This window comes from Phyllostomus discolor, chromosome 6, assembly GCF_004126475.2.
Source record: "Phyllostomus discolor isolate MPI-MPIP mPhyDis1 chromosome 6, mPhyDis1.pri.v3, whole genome shotgun sequence".
Taxonomy (NCBI): domain Eukaryota; kingdom Metazoa; phylum Chordata; class Mammalia; order Chiroptera; family Phyllostomidae; genus Phyllostomus; species Phyllostomus discolor.
Window position 1 is genome coordinate 99,542,824 of NC_040908.2, and position 17,753 is coordinate 99,560,576.

The following is a 17,753-nucleotide window of genomic DNA, read 5'->3' on the forward strand; positions in this document are numbered from 1 at the left end:
GTGATTTCTGAGTCTGAGTTTAGATTTTCCCAACTTGGCTTCATTAAAATATTAATGGTCGCTTGAAAACTTTCTGAATGTTTATTAATTGGCTATTGCAAATGAGCTGATTCCAACACACTGCTGGAATTTCTCTGAGCTTCTCTTTATTCTCATTTTCTTTTTCTTTTTTGTATCTTTTTTCCATTACCATTTAGTACCCTTATAACTTCCCTCCCCCCAACAATCACCACACTGTGGACTATACCCATGAGTCTTTTTCCTTTACAAATATTTCTGAAAAGATTCATGATTTTTATTCTTTTTTTCAGTAACTACAGTAAAATATTTGAAGAAATGAAATCAGTAATTTATTTTATAAATAAACAATTAGAAATTAAGTGGATTTTAATCAATGAGAACAAACATGATAAATGTACATGTTTTTCTCCTCTTTCAAAAGTACATATGAATGGCATTAAAACTGAATTATTTGTGACCCATTTCAATGAAATAGGAGTAAGAATCTAACCTCAAAATTTAGCATTTTTAAAAAAGATTTCATTTATTTATTTTTAGAGAAGGAAAGGAGGGAGATAGAGAGAGAGAGAGAGGCATCAATGTGCAGTTGCTGGGGCTCATGGCCTGCAACCCAGGAATGTACCCTGGCTGGGAATCGAACCTGTGACACTTTGGTTCACAGCCCGCACTCAATCCACTGAGCTATGCCAACCAGGGCTCAAAAATTTCGCATTTTAAAAATTATTTTATTATTGTTCAAATACATTGTCTGAATTTACCCCTCACCTCTCACCCCCACCCCAACTATCCCTACCTCCCTCCTTGATTCTACCCCTCTTTGGTTTCGTCCATGTGTCCTTTATAGTTGATCCTCAAAACCCTTTCTCCCTTTTCCCCCATTACCCCTCCCACCTTCCCTCTAGTTACTGTCAGTTTGTTCTTAATTTCAAAGTCTCTGGTTATATTTTGCTTGTTTGTTTTATTAGTTAGGTTCCACTTATAAGTGAGATCATGTGATATTTGTCTTTCACCACCTGGCTTATAATGCTTTCCAGTTCCATCCATGCTGTCATAAAGGGTAGGAGCTCCTTCTTTCTTTCAGCTGCATAGTAGTCCGTTGTGTAAATGTACCATAGTTTTCTGATCCATTCATTTACTGATGGGCACTCAGGTTGCTCCCAGCATTTTGTTTGGTACCTTCACTGGTAATCTCAGTAGAAAGACTGACAATATGGGACAGAAAAAGTATTGGCTGAGTTTCTGATGTCTGAAGGAGGTCATTTCAAAAAAAGTTGAAATACTCTCACTGGGATGACAAAAATAGGAATGCACTACTTTGTCTTTACCCATATCAGACCTTTACCTTTGTTAATCTTTATATTTCTGAAAATTCTATAGTTAACATATTTCTTTAATGTAAATTTACTTCATTTTTGGATTGAGTGTACATTATGTAAATAAGCGTTAACTAAGTTGCCACCTAGTTAAATTTAGTCCTCTGCGTACAGTGTCTGGCACAAATAATGGCCGTTTTTATTACAAAAGCTTCCACTACAAAATCATAACATGTAATTATATAATGTAACAATATCACACTGAATCACACCACAAGACATTTTAGATGAAATGTTCAAATTGTCCATCCCATGCAAGACATATACATACCCTACCAACCACATTCAAGCAAGTCTTACCAGATTTTGCCAGACTCTGTATTTTGAAGTAAGTCAAAAATTGCTTTGAGAAAGTTCTTACTTTGGGTTAGGTGATTTTGTTCATGCATAAAGGACTTTAGGAGGTGATATTAATGGATATTATATAGGATATTATATTAATATATCACTTAATGCATGACAATCTTCTAATAAGAGAAGTTGTGATAAGTTTCAGAATTGTAAGAACACAAAATAATTAAATCTTTCTGGAATTATCAGAAAAACTAGAATGCCTTATGACTAAACAGAAATTTTATTATGAATAGTACTTTAAGAAGACAAGGGTTCATTTGAAGCATAGAACCTTGCTGGATACTGACTTAGAGTTAATGTTCATAAAGTTTAAATATCAATTTATAGGTTAGCTATAAGTTTTCTATGGTAAATTTAATTAAATATTTTTCTAGTCATTGACACTTCAGAAATGAAAAATTAAAATATATTTTGCAAAGTGCAAAATTTTTTTATTCCTAGCTTCATAAAAGTAAGAAAAGAGATAAAATATAAAAAACATATCAGAATATAGGAATGTAGAGGAGATAAGGAAAGTATCAAATGACTGCATAGTTTTGTTAATATTAGGCTGATTGTAAGAACTTATTCTTTTTCCTTGTGCAAAGTGAAAATTCCATGTTGCATAAAAAAATCACAGCAGAACTACATAAGATAAATTTGTGTTGATCAAAAATGCATTAATCAGGATTATGAATAATTAAACAACTCTCCTTTTTTGGGAAGTCACTTAGGATTTCTGGGTGTAATTTGATATACTTTTTTTCTTTTTTAAAATTTATTTATTTTAATTATTTTATTGTTGTTCAATTACAGTTGTCTGCATTCCCCCCCCACCACTTCCCCCACCCCAACCAAACCCCCCTCCCTCCCCTAATCCCATCACCCCTTGGTTTGGTCCATGTGTCCTTTATAATAGTTCCTGAAAACCCTTCTCCCGTTCCACCTCCTCTCTAGTTACTATCAGATAAAGAGTAAAAGATAGGTTGGAAAATTTTAAAACCTGTCATGAGATGGGACTTGAGGTATAGCAACTAAGATATGTAAAACTCAGAAGCCCTGGCCGGTGTAGCTCAGTGGATTGAGCGCGGGCTGGGAACCAAAGTGTCCCAGGTTTGATTCCCAGCCAGGGTACATTCCTGGGTTGCAGGCCATAACCCCCAGCAACCGCACATTGATGTTTCTCTCCCTCTCTCTTTCTCTCTATCTCCCTCCCTTCCCTCTCTAAAAATAAATTTAAAAAATATTAAAAAAAGATTGTTTTAAGATATGTAAAACTCAGTTAAAAAAGAACTTTCTCATGTATTATTTCTTGAAACTTTTATTGCAATCCTTTGCATACACAGATGATCTGACATTATTAGCCCCATTTTAAGGCACTGGTTCAGAATAGCTAAATGACTTGCTCAAGATCTAAGAGTAAGATCCCAGTGGTAGAAGCCTGAGGAAATTTGACTTTTGCTCCAGATGCAGTAGTTTCTTTTCCCCAACTTACTGCCTTAAAAACAGGAATGAGTTTATTAAGATCACCAAACTTAAAGGTTTTGCTTCTAAGATGCAAACTTGAGGAGGGGATTTGAAAACAATAAGAACCACATCAACACTACCATTTTATTATAATTTATTCTTTTGCTACATTAATTGATAATTAAAGTAGGAAAATAATAATTAGTCACATTTATTAAATGTTCAGAATATATAAAGTATATTGGTAAGTTTTTATGTGTATTAACTTGTTTAACTTTCTCAATATTTTCATGAAGTAGAAAAATTACATATCATGTCATTGCCAGGAGGTCATGAAAATAATGGGAACATGGAATTCTGATTTCCAAATAATTCTTCCTAATAAAAGTTTGAACTGAAAGAAATATAACTCTTTAAGTTCTTAAATAGTTTTTGCTCTTTACTTAGGCAACCAACTCCCTGCCAAAGTTTACAAACATCAGAAAAAAAAATCATGCCTGCCTTTTGACATTTTACAAAACATAGATTAAATTTCTAATCTATTCTGAGGAATAGATTAGAAATTTATAACTGTGACGTGATAAGAAGAGAAAGAGAGGAGGAAGGAATAAACGGCAAAGGAAGAAGAAAAGGAAAGAGGGAAGGAGAGATAAAGGAAAGAAAAAGAAAAGAAGGAGCTAATCCCTTCTGCTCATAATTGTCTCAACAAAATATACAATAGCTTGGCTTGATGGGAGCACAATAATTAAGTTTCTTTTGAAGTGACCTTAAAATATATTATCTGCTTTCTTGCCTAGTTTTGTACTTGTAGTGTGAGCTTGAAAAAAATATATATTAGCTCTCTGTATTACTAAAAACAGAGGCTTTGTATGATATTTAGCATCTGGACTTGAAATCAGAAATGCAAACTAGGATTAGAGAAAATATGTAGTTGACTCATGAAATTACTACTATTATACCATTTTTGTCTGACAAAAAGAGCTCAATTTCCTATGGTTTCAACTAATATAAATAAGAGTAATAAACATCAATAATCTTTGGTAGTGAAGACTACGAGCAGCTGGGATATGTTTTCTCAACTTGATCATGAACTATACCTTTACCTTCCTTTGACTTTTGGTAGTATTGGTAGTATCTGAACATGGAATGAAGTCATCAATATAATTTTCCAAAGTTTTTGTTTTCCAATTTAGTTCTTCAAGGTAAGTTATGTTACATGTATGGGTAATATGATCTGATTTTGATGCTAGTATATTCACAAATCTAGAGCAGGATAAATTTGAGGAAAATCTATGACAGAATAAATTTTAGGAAAATACTTGTATGATTTCTTTGAATGGAAGGTTTCATTGGAACAGTAAACTTCATTAGAAGTAAAAAGAATAAAGATAACCCCACATGTGTAAATTTTATATAGGACACCAAGCAAGATGTACTCACATAATTTGCAAACATATTTAAAAATATAAATTACTTATAACCTTTTAAGAAGAAATATATATTGTGAATACTTAAATCAAATGAATAATAAACATAATTTAATACTGCAAGTGCTAGGTATAGTATAGAATCATTATAAAAACTTAATCTAAAATATAAGTATTAATTTGTGTGTTAAATGTTTTATTTTAGGTTTATTGAAATATAATTAACATAAAATTGTAAGATATTTAAAGCATACATCATGATTATTTGATATACATGTATATATTGGGAAAGGATCCCCCATATGTTGGTGTATGGTGTAATTAACACATACACCAACTTCCATATTATCTCTCCTTCTCTTTCTTTTCTTTTTCTGTTTTCTTCCTGTTTTTTTGTGAGAATATTTAAGTTTTATTCTCTTAGGAAATTTCAATTATACAATACAGTGTTATCAACTATAGTCACCATGTTTTGACTTTTTTTACCTTATAAGCTCAAAGTATGTACCCTTTCACTAACCTCTCCCTATTTTCTCCACCCTCAAGCCTCTGACAATCACTTTTTGACTTTGTCTATGAGTCTGACTCTTTGTTTTAGATCTTAGATATAAATAATGCCATGTATTATTTGTCTTTCTTTGGTGTATTTCACTTAACATAATACAGTCAAGGGTTCATCTATGTTGTCAATAATGGCAGGGTTTCCTTTTCTCTAATAGCTGAACACTATTTCCATTGTGTGTGTGTGTGTGTGTGTATACACACACACATAAATACCTATATGCATGTACACATATGCATATACACATATATATGTGTGTATACATGTACATATGTATATGCATGTATATATCATGTCTCCTCTATCTAATCACACATTGGTAGAAACTTAGCTTGTTTCCATAACCAGGCTATTGTGAATAATGTTGCAGTGAACATGGAAGTGCAGATATATCTTTAATATTGTTTTCATTTTATTTTAATATATACCCAATCTGACCCAATATATAATTGTCCTAGTTTTAATATTTTGGGGAATCTCCACATTGTTTTCCATGTAGCTACAACAATTTACTTGCCCACCATGCATGCACAAGGATTCTATTCTCCACATCCTTGCCAGCACTATCTCTTGTGTTAAGAATAGCTATTCTGACAGGTATAAGGTGATAATTTATTATGGTATTGATTTTCATTTTCCTGATGATTAGTGATGTTCAACACCTTCTCGTGTACCTGTTGGGAATTTGTATGTCTACTTTGGAAAACTGTCTATTCAGTTCTCAGAAAATCTTTTTTTTTAATAAGGGATATTTTGGAAATACGAGGAAAGGTGGTCCTTTTTTAAAGATTTTATTTATTTACTTTTAGAGCAGGAAGGGAGGGAGAAAGAGAGAGAGAGAGAGAGACAGACAGACAGACAGACAGACAGACATCAATGTGTGGTTGCTGTGGGCCGTGGCCTGCAACCCATGCACGTGTCCTGACTGAGAACTGAACTTGCGATGCTTTGGTTCGCAACTCGCATTCAATCCACTGAGCTATGCCAGCGAGGGCTGGAAAATCTTTAATTGAATTGTTTAATATTTCTTTGGTTTGGGGGGAGTTTTTCTTAATGTTTTTGTTGTTGTTTTGTTGTTTTGCTGTTGAGTTTTATGTTTCTTGTATATTTTGGATATTAACCCTTCATTAGATATATGGTTTGGGAATATTTTCCCCATCTGGTAGGTTGCCTTTTCATTTTCTTGATGAGCTTCTTGCTATGCAGAAGATTTTTACTTTGATATAGTTCCATTTTCTTAGATATTGTTAACTTTGCTTTTAGTATCAAATCCAAAAAATTATTGCCAATGTTAAAGAGCTTACCACCTATGTTTTCTTCTAGGCATTTTGAAGTTTCATATTATATTCAAGTCTTTAATCCATTTTGAGTTTATTTTTGTGTATAGTGTTAGATAATGGTCAGATTTTATTGGTCTGCATGTAGCTCTCCATTTCTTTCAATGCCATTTATTGAAGATACTCTCCTTTCCCAATTATATATTTTTGTCTCCTTTTTCATTAATTAGTTGACATGTATGCATAGATTTATTTGGGGATACTCTATTTTTTTTCAATGTGTCTGTATGCCTGCGTTTACGGTAATAGCATACTTTTTTGACTACTGCAGTTTTGTAATATAGTTTTAAATCAGGTATTGTGATGCCTCCATTTTTATTCTTCTTTCTCAAGATTGTTTTGGCTCTTCAGAGATTTTGTGGTTCCATATGAATTTTAGGATTATTCATTCTATTCCTGTAAAAAAATGCCATTGAAATTTTGATAGGGATTTCATTGAATCTGTAGGCTGATATTAATTGCATTGATATTTTAAAAATATTAATTCTTTCAATTCATGAGTACAAAATATCTTTTCACTTATTTGTATCTTTTCAAATTTCATTCATCAGTATATTATAGTTTCCAGTGTATAGATCATTTGCCTCCTTAGTTAAATTTATACTTTAGTGCTTTATTTCTTTAATCCAATTATAAATGGGATTGTTTTCTTAAGTTCTTTTTTCTAATAATTTATTAGTAGTGTATAGAAACACAACTGATTTTCGCCTATTGATTTTGTATCCTACAACATTACTGAATTTTGTATTAGTTCTAACAGCTTTTTGGGTGGAGCCTTTAGGGTTTTTTACGTATAAAATCATGTCATCTGAAAATTAAAAAAAAAAACAGTTTCTTTCTCTCCAATTTGTATGCCTTTTTAAAAATTGCTTAATTCCTATGGCTAAGACTTCTATATTATGCTGAATACACTCGGCAATAGAAGGCATCATTGTTGTATTCCTTATTTTAGAGGAAGAACTCTGGGCTTTTTATTGTTTAAAGGATGTCAGCTGTAGTTTTGTCATGTATAGTCTTCATTATTTTGAGGTTCATTCCCTCTATGTTGAGAATACAAGAGGGGATCCAAAAAACCCCAGAATTTGTTTATAAAAATTGTGTATTTATCCCTTCATGTCTATTTTGTCAAGTATATTTTATTGATTATAGTATTATAATTGTCTTATTCTTCTTCTCTCTTTTATCCCCCTGTGCTCTGCACCCCTCCTCCCTCCAGGGTCCCTACCTTAGCCCATGTCCATAGATTGTACATATAAGTTCTTTTGCTTCTCCATTTCTTACACTATTCTTAACTTCCCCTTGTCTATTTTGTGCCTACCAATTATGCTTCTTATTCCTTATACCTTTTTCCCCACCCATTTTCCCCTCCCACTCACCCTCCCACTGATAACCCTCCCTGTGATCTCCATTTCTGTGATTCTGTTTCTGTTCTAGTTGTTTGCTTAGTTTATTTCTTTTTTTTTTTCTCTTTTCAGATTTGGTTGCTAATAGTTGTGAGTTTGTTGTCACTCTATTGTTCATAGTTCTCATCTTATTTTTCTTAGATAAGTTCCTTTAACATTTTATACAATAAGGGCTTGGTGATGGTGAACTCTTTTAACTTGACCTTATCTGGGAAGCACTTTATCTGCCCTTCCATTCTAAACAATAACTTTGCTAGATAGAGTAATCTTGGATGTAGGTCCTTTCCTTTCTTGATTTTCAATACTTCTTTCCAGCCCCTTCTTGTCTGTAAGGTATCCTTTGAGAAATCAGCTGATAGTCTTATGGGAACTCCTTTGGAAGAAGCTCTCTGCTTTTCTTTTTCTGCTTCTAAGATTCTTTCCTTATCTTTAATCTTGGGTAACTTAACTATAATGTGTCTTGGTGTGTTTCTCCTTGGGTCCAACTTCTTTGGGACTCTCTGAGCTTCCTGGACTTGCATGTTTATTTCCTTTGCTAGATTGGGGAAGTTTTCCTTCATTATCTATTCAAATAAGTTTTCAATTTCTTATTCTTCCTCTTCTCCTTCTGGCACCCCCTTCATTCAGAAGTTGGAATGATTGAAGTTGTTCCAGAGGTTCCTCAGCTTCTCTTCAGTTTTTTTAATTATTTTTCTTCATTCTGTCCTGGTAAAATGTTTATTTCTTTCTTTTGTTCCAAATTGTTGATTTGAGTACCAGTTTCCTTCCCTTCACTGTTGGCTCCCTGTATATTTTCCCTTATTTCACTTTGTATAAGCTTCATTTCTCCTTTTATTTTGCAGCCATACTCAACCATTTCTGTGAGCATCCTGATTACCAGCATTTTAAACTGTGCATGTGACAGGTTGGCTATCTCCTCATCCGTTAGTTCTTTTTCTGGAGTTTGATCTGTTCTTTCACCTGGGCCATATTTCTTTGTCTCAGCATAACTGTTACATTGTAAGGGGCAAGCCTTAGGTATTCATCAAGGCAGGGCAACCCTTAGGTATTCGTCAAGGCAGGGCAACCCACTTCACCATGTTGTGGCACTGTACATGGGGGAGTAGTCAGAGAAGGAACAATGCTGCTTGTTTATATTTTTATTCATGATTTATTCATGTTTCTAGGGATATATCTATTTCTTTTAGGTTTTCATTTTTTTCTTACATAATCATTCATAGTAATCACTTATGAACCTTAGTTTTTATGTGATATCAGTTGTTATATCTCATCTTTCATTCCTAATTTTAATTATTTGAGTCTTGTCTTATTTTCACTTGGTAAGTATCACTAAAGATTTGTGAGTTTTGTTTATCTTTTAAAACAACCAGCTCTTAGTTTCATCATTCTATTTTCTCTTTAGTCTGTATTTATTTCCACTCTCATCTTTATTTTTTCCTTTTTTTTGCTATTAATTGTGATGTTCATTTTTTTATAGTTTCTTAAGATATAAAGTGAGTTTGTTTATTTGAAACCTTTCTTTTTTCTTAATGCAGGAATAGTTTTCCTCCATGTTCTTTCCTCTAAGATCTATTTTTGCTGCATCCCACAAATTTTGGTATACTACATTTCTATTTTAATTTGTTTAAGATACTTTCTTTGATTTCCCCTTTAATTGCTTTTTTGCCCCTTGGTTATTTAGTAACATGTTTAATTTTCACCTATTTATAAATTTTTATTTTCCTTCTTTTAATTGATTTCTAGTTTTATACTATTGTGGTAAAAAATATAGTTCATATGACTTCAACTTTTAAAAAATTAATTAAGTATTTTTGCATAACATATTTATATCCTGATCCGTGAGACTAATGTGTATTCTGCTGCTGTTGGATGGAATGTCCTATAAATATCCATTAAGTTCATTTGATCTAATGTCTAGTTAGTGTTCTAATGTACCTTGAGTTTCTGTTTGGTTGATGTGTTAAATGTTTTATGTAATTCATGAAAATTTGGTTAGGGTAATATTTTTTCTGTATTTATCATTAAATATAAATTACAACAGAAAAAATAATCTTAAAAAGCAACAGTCAAATGAATGTATTTAATTAGAATTGTTGTGTCTGCTGATATAGGTAAACAGCATAGTAATTTTTGTTTAAATAGTTATTTGATATCAAATAATAAGAAAAGTAGGTTATGTTTAAATATGAAAAATAAAAAAGAAGGGTCATTTGTAATCACAGTAATATGTATATTTTTCCTTACAGATAACCTGAAAGGATTGCTACTTATTGTCCTTCAGAATCTACTAAGCAACATTTTAGCATTACTATTATCAAAGGATATCTGTACAGAAACCAGTTCCTTTTTGAAGTTCATAATTTGGACCCTGTTTCAGAAAGCAGGTACAGTTCATCTTTATTAATCTGCCTTTAAAATTGAGGAGAATGTTGAAGAAAAAAAGCAACCACAACACTATGTGTATCTTTTATGTAAATCCCTAATAAAACCTCAATATATTAAAGTTTAAATTTTATATACTCAAAATAAGTGAATGTTTCACCTTCAAATTGAAAAAAAAACTTGATTAAGTCACTAAACACAAACACTAGAAATATTCTGGAAGTAATATTAATGTGAAAAATAGCAAAATATTTTGTCTTTATTAAAGTTTTAGTTATGAGAATGGAAAATACATATAGGTGTGTTAATTTGCTGAAAACAATAATGGGGACAGTACACACTATTCTGTGTAATCTCCTATTTCATACTATCTTCCTCAATCAATATATAACATGCTAGTGAATGCATTTTATGATTTTTGATAGCATGAAATCCAAGACAATGCCTATGTTTGGTAAGCAGGAAGTCATGGTCAATGAAAAATTGAGTTAGTCCCACGTTATTAGGGAATCTCCCAAATGAAAATGACTTCCATGCTCTTTGCTCAGCAGCTTCACATTCTTAAAAGCTCATACAATAATGAAAATCATTAAATAGTAATTGCATTTATATTGATTAAAAGTGACCATTGCATAACAATAAGAATCTATTAACATATTTTAGAATACATCGTTAGACATATTCAACATTCATGACTAAGTAGGCATTAATGGATTATCTTAAATCCATGGTGTGTACTTACATAATATTTCTGTTGTATTTTAAATAATCAACCAAGGATGTCAATTAACTTTGGACATATAATTATATTTTTTCTGTTACTTGTAAAATATTGACAATATCACACCCAAATACAAAGCTGCTATATATCTGACCTTTCGTTTTTCAGGTTAACTCAAGTTAATTGATTCAGAATATTGGGAAGTAGTTTCCTCAGCTTGTTCTATGCCTTCAGTTTTATGTGGCTTCAAAATTAGAGGTAAAAAATAAATGTGACTAAATCTGAATTCAAGAGCAGTTTTGTAGGAGAGTATAAGAGCCTAGAGTTTGACCAGTGAGATTTTACTTTGTATTACTCATGCCCAGATCCTGGAAGGCCACCACAATAAATTTTACATTGTAAGTATCTTTCATTCATTGCATTAAATCATATCAGTTTGTCGCTTTTATTGAAAGCCCTAACTGAGCCAGATGTTTAAAATTAATTTCGTACAGAAAAACAACCATAAATTTTACATTTTCCCAAAGACTAGAAAACAAGTGGAGAGGGAAGATAAGAATGTGGGTAGAAAGTCTCTGATCCTGAATCCTCAAACCATGGAAAAGAGTGAGTTCCCCATAAATTAGTCTTTAGCTATATTCTAATATTACACAGATTTTTACCCAAATTTTATGAGCATAGTTATGTTTGTTATAAGAATGACCTCAGAATAAGTTATATATACAAAATAAAATTAAAATAAGAATTATGTTCTGTCCAAAATTCTAAAAAATGCACATCTAGGAAGATATTTATCTCTCTATATATTTTTTCTGTCTATAAACATTTTATTCATAACTTTTAATCACTGGAGCATCTCAAATCAGACTCTATATTAACTTGCTACTTCTTCAATATCTGTGAATACCAAAGGTAAATTATATATAGACACCTTAATTGAATTTCGTAATGTAGAAAACATTTATTTATGGTTCTTGTGACATTTTCAAAGAAAGACAACTGAATATAGCATACCAGCTGTAGGTAAGAGAATTTTGGATCTAATGCTTACTTCCAGATGGATGATGGATATGCAATTTAAATTTATGGTTAGACGTATCAGCAGATGGAAATAGAATGGAGTGAATGTCTTTGCCACCTGTGAACTGGTGCATTCTATCAATTACCAGCTGAATTATATTAAATTCAAGTAGTTCAACAGGACTCTAATTAATTTTTGAGAAGAGACTTTGTTCAACCTATTAATAAATCTAGGCTTCAAGTTGAGGATGTGGAGCTTATTTAACAGTACAGGGAACCTATGGAAGCAGTTTTGGCAGAGCATCGTTCAGTCTTGTCATGTCACTCTTGTTATTTCTCTGCCCAACTAATTGAAAAGCATATTGGTAAAGTAGGAAGCAACTGAAACAAGGGAGACAGACTGAGCACTCCAAAAGAAACGTAAATGAATTAGAATTGATGAATCTGATTAGAGTCGATTTACAGTGTCACATTAAATGAAACCCCGTTTCATTCATGTACTTGCACCTAATCTGTTACACAACTAATAAAAACATTCAAGGATAGTGTCAAAAAACATTCATGATTGTGTCAAGATGAACCTGACACTGACAGTTTCATCTTGACACAATCAACTAAATTCATGCTATAATAAAAGGCAACATGTATTAAAAGGGGTCTGTAGTTCAGCCTCTGAGACTGAAATGTTTTACTCAATACCTTACACCACTCTATCCAGTAGGTGTGGGCTTAGTTCCAAGAGAAAAATCTTTGTTCCATTAGAGAAGAGCCTACCTAAGTGGCTCTAGGTTTACAGATGTTCAGAATTGGCAGCATTTTCATCATTCATGAAAACAACCAAACAAAAAAAATCACACATTCTAGTTCTCAGTATCAATATATGCAACTACAGAGTACTACAGCTGAAAATGTAGAGTGGGTGTTTTCCCAATTTCAACAATGGAAAATGTAATTTTGATCCTTAATGGTTTGAAAATTGAACAGATATTGGAAAGAAAGAAAATAATCTTTTTCACATATGTAAGTTGTTACATCATGTGAGTTAACAGCACTTCTATTTGGCATATTATGTATATAATAGTATCCTGAATTGACAAATTAATGGAGAGGTTCCATTGAGATAGTTTTGGCTGAATATCAGAAAGAATTTTGTAACAATTAGAGTGTTCACAATAGTCCTTCAGGGATAGTGAGTCCAAATAAGCAGTAATGTACCATTTCTAATTGTTAGGGAAATGGAAAAGTTCCTTCCAAAATTATTATTCAATAATAAATTCTTAATTCATTATAAGATGTCTATTACAAACACCTGTATTTTGTCATGTGTAAAATTAGTATAGTTATTTAATTTTAAATATATTTGTAGTTTTTTGGAAGATAATATTTTAAAATATTTTATATGAAAATTTGTTACATAAAATGTATCAAAATACCTGTTAATCAAAATAAAATGCCTTAAGTAATTTATCAGTTGGTATGAAATAATGCATAATTAGAAGTTGTATGAATTTCTTAGTTAGCATTTACCTCTGTCTTCCAGTTATAGAGGTGAGAGGGGGTTGATTGTGTTGGTTAACAAGGGATATCTTTTTTAAAAAAATATTTTATTTATTTATTTTTAGAGAGGGAATGGAGGGAGAAAGAGAGAGAAACATCAATGTGCAGTTGCTGGGCGTCATGGCCTGCAACCCAGGCATGTACCCTGACTGGGAATCAAACCTGCAACACTTTGGTTCACAGCCCAAGTTCAATCCACTGAGCTACACCAACCAGGGCTAACAAGGGATATCTTTAATATGAACTTATTTATAAAAGATATGTTGGTGAATTAATATTTCTCAAGTTTGTTGCTAAGGATTTTTGAGGAAACTAGGCTTTCCCAGAGCAAGTAGAGGAAACAAAGTAATAAATTTCAGTGTGATATGACAGAGTGCTTATATATTAGAGTGCATAGACCTTTAATAGAATAATGTAAGACATTTACCATTCACAGATTGTAAACATTCAAACAATTCAAGTAATTTGAATGCATGCAGAGTACCTCATATATAAACCTAGTAAATAACTCTTATTGCAGATTTCTATTGGGAAGAATTTATGGAAACAGAAAATACTGGCATTTAAGCCATGTCATTTTTACCTACATCTTTAAATGCCAAAGAAGATTAAGCATGGAAAACAAAAGCCAAAATGATTTTTCTGGAGAATTTTTTAATATAAAGTTTCTGTCCAATCATACTTACATCCCAGCAATGGCAATCTTAGTCTGAATGCTCAGCCCCCTGAATACCTCAAAGCTATCCTGACGAAATATTTGAGGGGCTCTACTCTACCAGTAGATGTTGGAAATTCATTTAGTATCTCTGTACTAAGACAGATGATTAATATACAGACATTTCCCTAAAATTTTCATATTTACTGAGAGAACTGAGGTGATTTTGACAAATGGAAAAAATATAGGCTTTGGAATAAGGCAGATCCAGGATTGAATCTCTGCTGTAAATTTGATAGCAGAGAATTGGAAACATGGGCTTAATTGTAAGGAACCTCAAGTTTTATTCAGCTTTAAAAAGTGAATAATGTTTCATTTTCCAAGGGTAGGAGAAGTTGAAATTAATCATGTCTATCTATGAATCTATATACATACACATATTTGGAGTTTGGGAGTTTGGTTTCTGGAAGATGCTTAATGTAATTGTTATTGTGATAGAATGAATATCATATATTTTGCCACTGAGTAGAACAAATTTTATTGAGTGTGTGATAAAATTTTTTAAAAGGGGAAGGAAAGAGGGAGGTAAAGGACATAGGAAAGAAAGAAAAAGAAAATGAATAAAGGAAAAAAGGGAGGAAGAAAGAAGGAGGAGAAAAAAACTAAAGAAATAAAGACAGATGGAGGGAAGGAAGAAAAGGAGGGGCAGAAAGGAAAAAACAGAGATGGCCCTTTTTCTTGTCATATGGTATTTGCTTGCATTCTAGGGCTGCTGTGGGATCTAAGATTAACATAGAAAACTGATCTATCTGTCATGAAACATTAGAAAATAGAATATGATAAAACCTCCCAGTCATGTCAAAAAATATCAGAAAATGGAATACAAAAAAATCCCTCCCAATCATAATCTACAACATTGATTATGTAACACTCTGATGGAGTTTGTGTTAGCACATAGCACTATTTCTCCATCTTGTACTCACTGGTATACTTGAGATCCTGGGGACCTAGTAACTACAGTTCTCAGACCTGTCCCTAAGATTTAGCATTAGGTGCCAGTCAGTAAGTATCTTGGGGAAAAAAAGAACAATAAATGTGAAAAAGGTATCATGGGATATTGATGGTAAAGACACAGAAATCTTATCATTGTCCTTCCAGCTACAGTAGCCCCACATGGTTTTCTTAGCATTGTCTGTCTCAGTACTGGAAGCTGTCATCATTTCTGGCAGCCATTTAGTTTTTGAAGTTTCTAACTCTTTGAAAATTTAGCAGTGGTCTTTTCTAATATTTACTCCAATGAGACTTCTAACAGTTTATAAGCACCTAATATTTGAATTAATTTCTGTTTGCAGTACACATGAGTTTTTTTTTAATTTTCTTGACCTAACCTTGACAGGTGAAAAATAGGTCTAAACAAGCAATGCAAAAATATCACACTCACACAGCCCAAATACACACAAAAGCCTAACAAAAAGCATAGAGATATATCATGCTCTTTGATGAGTAAACTCAACTGCAAAAAAGGCTCAATTAGTTTTATTTTTGTGTAATTTCATAAATAATTAAGATAGTATGTTAACTGGCCAGACTGGACTACTGCAGTACACATCTGGAATAAAATAGCACAGAAAATGTTCTGTGTCTCTATGAAAATTTGGTAAACAAGTGCGACAAGACTGCAGATCAGTGGAGAAAGAATGCACTATTCCCTACATGATTCTAGTAAAATACTATATCCATAACAGAAATATTTAAATAAAATCAGATCTCTCAGCATGCAAGCTTAACAAACAAGCAAACTCCAGTTAGATTTAAAACCTAAATTTAAAAGGCAGAATTTTAAAAATCAGAAAGAAAATATTAGTAATAATTTCATTACCTCAACAAAAAAATATTTTTAAATATGAAAAGTCTGTCAATGAACAAAATGACAGATGTAAATACTATTTAAAAATAAGATTATGGTAATACATCTTGGTACACAAACTTTTAAGCTCTCTTTTCCTTGTAAAAAAAAACACAGAGTCTGATCAGTTAGCAATCAGTACTTTTACAGATGTGCTATAGTATTACTTCCCAAGTTTGCATTTTACCAGTGTGGTAGATTGCAGTATTGTCTTTAATTCTTCAGCGCCCCTTGTGCCTGTGTTATTTGCCATGTGACTTCTCAGTTCTTCTAAATAATGAATAAAATATAATATTATTTGCTCTTTGACTTTGGGCTTAGCCACATGACTTGCTTTTGCTCAATAGAATGAGGCAAATGTAATGGTACATCAGCCCTGCAGCTAGGCCTTAAGGTACATTTGTTATTTCCACAAACCCTGTGGCTCTTTTCACATTGACTAAGAAAATAAGAAGGAAAAGCCATATGTGGAGTTAATCCGCCCCAGGGTGAACCATTTCAGCTAACCCCAGTCTTGACTTTCAGCCACCCAGTATGTGATAATAAATGGCCACTATTTTAAAATGTTGAATTTTGGGATGGTTTGTTATGAAGCTATGGCTAACTGATATCACAATAATCCACAAAGAAATTTATGTTCACTTATTTTTTTCCTTTATTTTTATTGTTGACACTATTACAGGTATCCCTATTTCTCCCCTTTGCCCACTTCCACCCACCCCTAGCCCCCACCTTCCCTCTGATCATCACCACACTGTTGTTTGGGTTTATGGGTTAAGCATATGTATATATTTGGCTAATCCACAAAGAAATGTATGTTTCACTTATTCTTGATAGTCATTATCCCTAAATATGCATTTCATGGCACTTCTCAAACTCCTCTCTTATTATTAACCCTATTTGGCATGCATTACTCCTCCAGTTTTCCCCCTCTCCATGTTCAAGATCAAGGTAAAATACTCTTTATACAATGTCTCAGAGTCTTTTTGTATGAAATGAAAGAAATATGCTACATACTGACTGATTTCATCAATATGCATTAATCTTTTATTTCCTGTACAATACCTTTTAAAGTCAGCCACTTTAATTTTATACTAATCTATACCTTCCATACAGCTTTCCTCAAGGTATATTTTTAATATCTGAACCAAAAAGTGTAAATAATGATTTATATAGATGATATTCATTGTTATAAAGACAGGTTTTTATATTATTTAAAGATATTAATGTTTTTCACAAATTAGTCCTCCAGATTTAAGTTTTCCCCTACTTTTCTATGGGGACTGTGATGATGGTACAATTGAGCATCATTCTTCTAAGATGGAAGTAATCTTTAAATGATGCCCTGCCATCTTCAGGGCTAATATATCAAAATTGGAAAGTAGAAAATCCTTATGGCTAGTAAATGGTGAATCAGCAAACTAGACTACTGCAGTAAAGATTACACTGTAAATGGTTTGCTAGTGACAATATCATGCCTTAGTAAACTTTCAAAAATAATAATGTTATTTAGTGAATGATATACTTCACTTAACCTGATTTCTTTTCTTTTTTCCTTTGAAAATATTTATATTTTATTGGCTTTTAAC

General features: G+C 32.3%; 1 protein-coding gene across 1 annotated transcript in view; it reads left to right on the forward strand.

Moving 5' to 3' along the window:
• Positions 1-17,753, forward strand: part of CNTN5 (contactin 5) — a 1,221,314-nt gene that overhangs the window by 300,028 nt on the left and 903,533 nt on the right. Inside the window, exon 2 of the mRNA XM_028517441.2 lies at positions 10,170-10,307. The gene's annotated coding sequence lies outside the window, so the exon portion shown is untranslated. The remainder of the gene's footprint in view (positions 1-10,169; positions 10,308-17,753) is intronic.